Source organism: Heterodontus francisci, unplaced genomic scaffold (assembly GCF_036365525.1).
Source record: "Heterodontus francisci isolate sHetFra1 unplaced genomic scaffold, sHetFra1.hap1 HAP1_SCAFFOLD_279, whole genome shotgun sequence".
In the NCBI taxonomy this organism is placed as follows: Eukaryota; Metazoa; Chordata; class Chondrichthyes; order Heterodontiformes; family Heterodontidae; genus Heterodontus; species Heterodontus francisci.
This window is the reverse complement of record NW_027141885.1, coordinates 2,098,330-2,104,385: the sequence shown is the minus strand read 5'-3', so window position 1 is coordinate 2,104,385 and position 6,056 is coordinate 2,098,330.

Genomic DNA, 6,056 nt, shown 5'->3' with positions numbered 1-6,056 from the left:
TGCCACAGTCTCACAGCTCCAGTGACCTGGGTTCAGTTCTGTTTACTGCCACAGTCTCACAGCTCCAGTGACCTGGGTTCGGTTCTGTTTACTGCCACAGTCTCACAGCTCCGGTGACCTGGGTTCAGTTCTGTTTACTGCCACAGTCTCACAGCTCCAGTGACCCGGGTTCGGTTCTGTTTAGTGCCACAGTCTCACAGCTCCAGTGTCCTGGGTTCGGTTCTGTTTACTGCCACAGTCTCACAGCTCCAGTGACCCGGGTTCGGTTCTGTTTACTGCCACAGTCTCACAGCTCCAGTGACCTGGGTTCGGTTCTGTTTACTGCCACAGTCTCACAGCTCCAGTGTCCCGGGTTCAGTTCTGTTTACTGCCACAGTCTCACAGCTCCAGTGTCCCGGGTTCGGTTCTGTTTATTGCCACAGTCTCACAGCTCCAGTGTCCCGGGTTCAGTTCTGTTTACTGCCACTGTCTCACAGCTCCAGTGACCTGGGTTTGGTTCTGTTTACTGCCACAGTCTCACAGCTCCAGTGTCCTGGGTTCGGTTCTGTTTACTGCCACAGTCTCACAGCTCCAGTGTCCCGGGTTCGGTTCTGTTTACTGCCACAGTCTCACAGCTCCAGTGACCTGGGTTCGGTTCTGTTTACTGCCACAGTCTCACAGCTCCAGTGTCCCGGGTTCGGTTCTGTTTACTGCCACAGTCTCACAGCTCCAGTGACCTGGGTTCGGTTCTGTTTACTGCCACAGTCTCACAGCTCCAGTGACCTGGGTTCGGTTCTGTTTACTGCCACAGTCTCACAGCTCCAGTGACCTGGGTTCGGTTCTGTTTACTGCCACAGTCTCACAGCTCCAGTGTCCCGGGTTCGGTTCTGTTTACTGCCGCAACCTCACAGCTCCAGTGTCCCGGGTTCGGTTCTGTTTACTGCCACAGTCTCACAGCTCCAGTGACCTGGGTTCGGTTCTGTTTACTGCCACAGTCTCACAGCTCCAGTGACCTGGGTTCGGTTCTGTTTACTGCCACAGTCTCACAGCTCCAGTGACCTGGGTTCGGTTCTGTTTACTGCCACAGTCTCACAGCTCCAGTGTCCCGGGTTCGGTTCTGTTTACTGCCACAGTCTCACAGCTCCAGTGTCCCGGGTTCGGTTCTGGGGACTGCCACAGTCTCACAGCTCCAGTAACCCGGGTTCGGTTCTGTTTACTGCCACAGTCTCACAGCTCCAGTGTCCCGGGTTCGGTTCTGTTTACTGCCACAGCCTCACAGCTCCAGTGTCCTGGGTTCGGTTCTGTTTACTGCCACAGTCTCACAGCTCCAGTGACCCGGGTTCGGTTCTGTTTACTGCCACAGTCTCACAGCTCCAGTGTCCCGGGTTCGGTTCTGTTTACTGCCACAGTCTCACAGCTCCAGTGACCTGGGTTCAGTTCTGTTTACTGCCACAGTCTCACAGCTCCAGTGTCCCGGGTTCGGTTCTGTTTACTGCCACAGTCTCACAGCTCCAGTGTCCTGGGTTCGGTTCTGTTTACTGCCACAGTCTCACAGCTGCAGTGTCCTGGGTTCGGTTCTGGGGACTGCCACAGTCTCAAAGCTCCAGTGACCCGGGTTCGGTTCTGTTTACTGCCACAGTCTCACAGCTCCAGTGACATGGGTTCGGTTCTGTTTACTGCCACAGTCTCACAGCTCCAGTGACATGGGTTCGGTTCTGTTTACTGCCACAGTCTCACAGCTCCAGTGTCCTGGGTTCGGTTCTGTTTACTGCCACAGTCTCACAGCTCCAGTGACCTGGGTTCGGTTCTGTTTACTGCCACAGTCTCACAACTCCAGTGACCTGGGTTCGGTTCTGTTTACTGCCACAGTCTCACAGCTCCAGTGACCTGGGTTCGGTTCTGTTTACTGCCACAGTCTCACAGCTCCAGTGACCCGGGTTCAGTTCTGTTTACTGCCACAGTCTCACAGCTCCAGTGACCCGGGATCGGTTCTGTTTACTGTCACAGTCTCACAGCTCCAGTGACCTGGGTTCGGTTCTGTTTACTGCCACAGTCTCACAGCTCCAGTGACCCGGGTTCGGTTCTGTTTACTGCCACAGTCTCACAGCTCCAGTGACCTGGGTTCGGTTCTGTTTACTGCCACAGTCTCACAACTCCAGTGACCTGGGTTCGGTTCTGTTTACTGCCACAGTCTCACAGCTCCAGTGACCTGGGTTCGGTTCTGTTTACTGCCACAGTCTCACAGCTCCAGTGACCCGGGTTCAGTTCTGTTTACTGCCACAGTCTCACAGCTCCAGTGACCCGGGATCGGTTCTGTTTACTGTCACAGTCTCACAGCTCCAGTGACCTGGGTTCGGTTCTGTTTACTGCCACAGTCTCACAGCTCCAGTGACCCGGGTTCGGTTCTGTTTACTGCCACAGTCTCACAGCTCCAGTGACCTGGGTTCGGTTCTGTTTACTGCCACAGTCTCACAGCTCCAGTGACCTGGGTTCGGTTCTGTTTACTGCCGCAACCTCACAGCTCCAGTGACCTGGGTTCGGTTCTGTTTACTGCCGCAACCTCACAGCTCCAGTGACCCGGGATCGGTTCTGTTTACTGCCACAGTCTCACAGCTCCAGTGACCTGGGTTTGGTTCTGTTAAGTGCCACAGTCTCACAGCTCCAGTGACCTGGGTTTGGTTCTGTTTAGTGCCACAGTCTCACAGCTCCAGTGACCTGGGTTCGGTTCTGTTTACTGCCACAGTCTCACAGCTCCAGTGTCCTGGGTTCGGTTCTGTTTACTGCCACAGTCTCACAGCTCCAGTGACCTGGGTTCGGTTCTGTTTACCGCCACAGTCTCACAACTCCAGTGACCTGGGTTCGGTTCTGTTTACTGCCACAGTCTCACAGCTCCAGTGTCCCGGGTTCGGTTCTGTTTACTGCCACAGTCTCACAGCTCCAGTGACCTGGGTTCGGTTCTGTTTACTGCCACAGTCTCACAGCTCCAGTGACCCGGGTTCGGTTCTGTTTACTGCCACAATCTCACAGCTCCAGTGACCTGGGTTCGGTTCTGTTTACTGCCACAGTCTCACAGCTCCAGTGACCTGGGTTCGGTTCTGTTTACTGCCGCAACCTCACAGCTCCAGTGACCTGGGTTCGGTTCTGTTTACTGCCGCAACCTCACAGCTCCAGTGACCCGGGTTCGGTTCTGTTTACTGCCACAGTCTCACAGCTCCAGTGTCCCGGGTTCAGTTCTGTTTACTGCCACAGTCTCACAGCTCCAGTGACCCGGGGTCGGTTCTGTTTACTGCCACAGTCTCACAGCTCCAGTGACCTGGGTTCGGTTCTGTTTACTGCCACAGCCTCACAGCTCCAGTGACCTGGGTTCGTTTCTGTTTACTGCCACAGTCTCACAGCTCCAGTGACCCGGGTTCGGTTCTGTTTACTGCCACAGTCTCACAGCTCCAGTGTCCCGGGTTCGGTTCTGTTTAATGCCACAGTCTCACAGCTCCAGTGACCCGGGTTCGGTTCTGTTTACTGCCACAGTCTCACAGCTCCAGTGACCCGGGTTCGGTTCTGTTTACTGCCACAGTCTCACAGCTCCAGTGTCCTGGGTTCGGTTCTGTTTAATGCCACAGTCTCACAGCTCCAGTGACCTGGGTTCGGTTCTGTTTACTGCCACAGTCTCGCAGCACCAGTGACCTGGGTTCAGTTCTGTTTACTGCCACAGTCTCAAAGCTCCAGTGACCTGGGTTCGGTTCTGTTTACTGCCACAGTCTCACAGCTCCAGTGTCCTGGGTTCGGTTCTGTTTACTGCCACAGTCTCACAACTCCAGTGACCTGGGTTCGGTTCTGTTTACTGCCACAGTCTCACAGCTCCAGTGACCTGGGTTCGGTTCTGTTTACTGCCACAGCCTCACAGCTCCAGTGACCTGGGTTCGGTTCTGTTTACTGCCACAGTCTCACAGCTCCAGTGTCCCGGGTTCGGTTCTGTTTACTGCCACAGTCTCACAGCTCCAGTGTCCCGGGTTCGGTTCTGTTTACTGCCACAGCCTCACAGCTCCAGTGACCTGGGTTCGGTTCTGTTTACTGCCACAGTCTCACAGCTCCAGTGACCTGGGTTCGGTTCTGTTTACTGCCACAGTCTCACAGCTCCAGTGACCCGGGTTCGGTTCTGTTTACTGCCACAGTCTCACAGCTCCAGTGACCTGGGTTCGGTTCTGTTTACTGCCACAGTCTCACAGCTCCAGTGACCTGGGTTCGGTTCTGTTTACTGCCACAGTCTCACAGCTCCAGTGACCTGGGTTCGGTTCTGTTTACTGCCACAGTCTCACAGCTCCAGTGACCCGGGTTCAGTTCTGTTTACTGCCACAGTCTCACAGCTCCAGTGACCTGGGTTCAGTTCTGTTTACTGCCACAGTCTCACAGCTCCAGTGACCTGGGTTCGGTTCTGTTTACTGCTACAGTCTCACAGCTCCGGTGACCTGGGTTCAGTTCTGTTTACTGCCACAGTCTCACAGCTCCAGTGACCCGGGTTCGGTTCTGTTTAGTGCCACAGTCTCACAGCTCCAGTGTCCTGGGTTCGGTTCTGTTTACTGCCACAGTCTCACAGCTCCAGTGACCCGGGTTCGGTTCTGTTTACTGCCACAGTCTCACAGCTCCAGTGACCTGGGTTCGGTTCTGTTTACTGCCACAGTCTCACAGCTCCAGTGTCCCGGGTTCAGTTCTGTTTACTGCCACAGTCTCACAGCTCCAGTGTCCCGGGTTCGGTTCTGTTTACTGCCACAGTCTCACAGCTCCAGTGTCCCGGGTTCAGTTCTGTTTACTGCCACAGTCTCACAGCTCCAGTGACCTGGGTTTGGTTCTGTTTACTGCCACAGTCTCACAGCTCCAGTGTCCTGGGTTCGGTTCTGTTTACTGCCACAGTCTCACAGCTCCAGTGTCCCGGGTTCGGTTCTGTTTACTGCCACAGTCTCACAGCTCCAGTGACCTGGGTTCGGTTCTGTTTACTGCCACAGTCTCACAGCTCCAGTGTCCCGGGTTCGGTTCTGTTTACTGCCACAGTCTCACAGCTCCAGTGACCTGGGTTCGGTTCTGTTTACTGCCACAGTCTCACAGCTCCAGTGACCTGGGTTCGGTTCTGTTTACTGCCACAGTCTCACAGCTCCAGTGTCCCGGGTTCGGTTCTCTTTACTGCCGCAACCTCACAGCTCCAGTGTCCCGGGTTCGGTTCTGTTTACTGCCACAGTCTCACAGCTCCAGTGACCTGGGTTCGGTTCTGTTTACTGCCACAGTCTCACAGCTCCAGTGACCTGGGTTCGGTTCTGTTTACTGCCACAGTCTCACAGCTCCAGTGACCTGGGTTCGGTTCTGTTTACTGCCACAGTCTCACAGCTCCAGTGTCCCGGGTTCGGTTCTGTTTACTGCCACAGTCTCACAGCTCCAGTGTCCCGGGTTCGGTTCTGGGGACTGCCACAGTCTCACAGCTCCAGTAACCCGGGTTCGGTTCTGTTTACTGCCACAGTCTCACAGCTCCAGTGTCCCGGGTTCGGTTCTGTTTACTGCCACAGCCTCACAGCTCCAGTGTCCTGGGTTCGGTTCTGTTTACTGCCACAGTCTCACAGCTCCAGTGACCCGGGTTCGGTTCTGTTTACTGCCACAGTCTCACAGCTCCAGTGTCCCGGGTTCGGTTCTGTTTACTGCCACAGTCTCACAGCTCCAGTGTCCCGGGTTCGGTTCTGTTTACTGCCACAGTCTCACAGCTCCAGTGACCTGGGTTCAGTTCTGTTTACTGCCACAGTCTCACAGCTCCAGTGACCTGGGTTCAGTTCTGTTTACTGCCACAGTCTCACAGCTCCAGTGTCCCGGGTTCGGTTCTGTTTACTGCCACAGTCTCACAGCTCCAGTGTCCTGGGTTCGGTTCTGTTTACTGCCACAGTCTCACAGCTCCAGTGTCCCGGGTTCGGTTCTGTTTACTGCCACAGTCTCACAGCTCCAGTGACCTGGGTTCGGTTCTGTTTACTGCCACAGTCTCACAGCTCCAGTGACCTGGGTTCAGTTCTGTTTACTGCCACAGTCTCACAGCTCCAGTGTCCCGG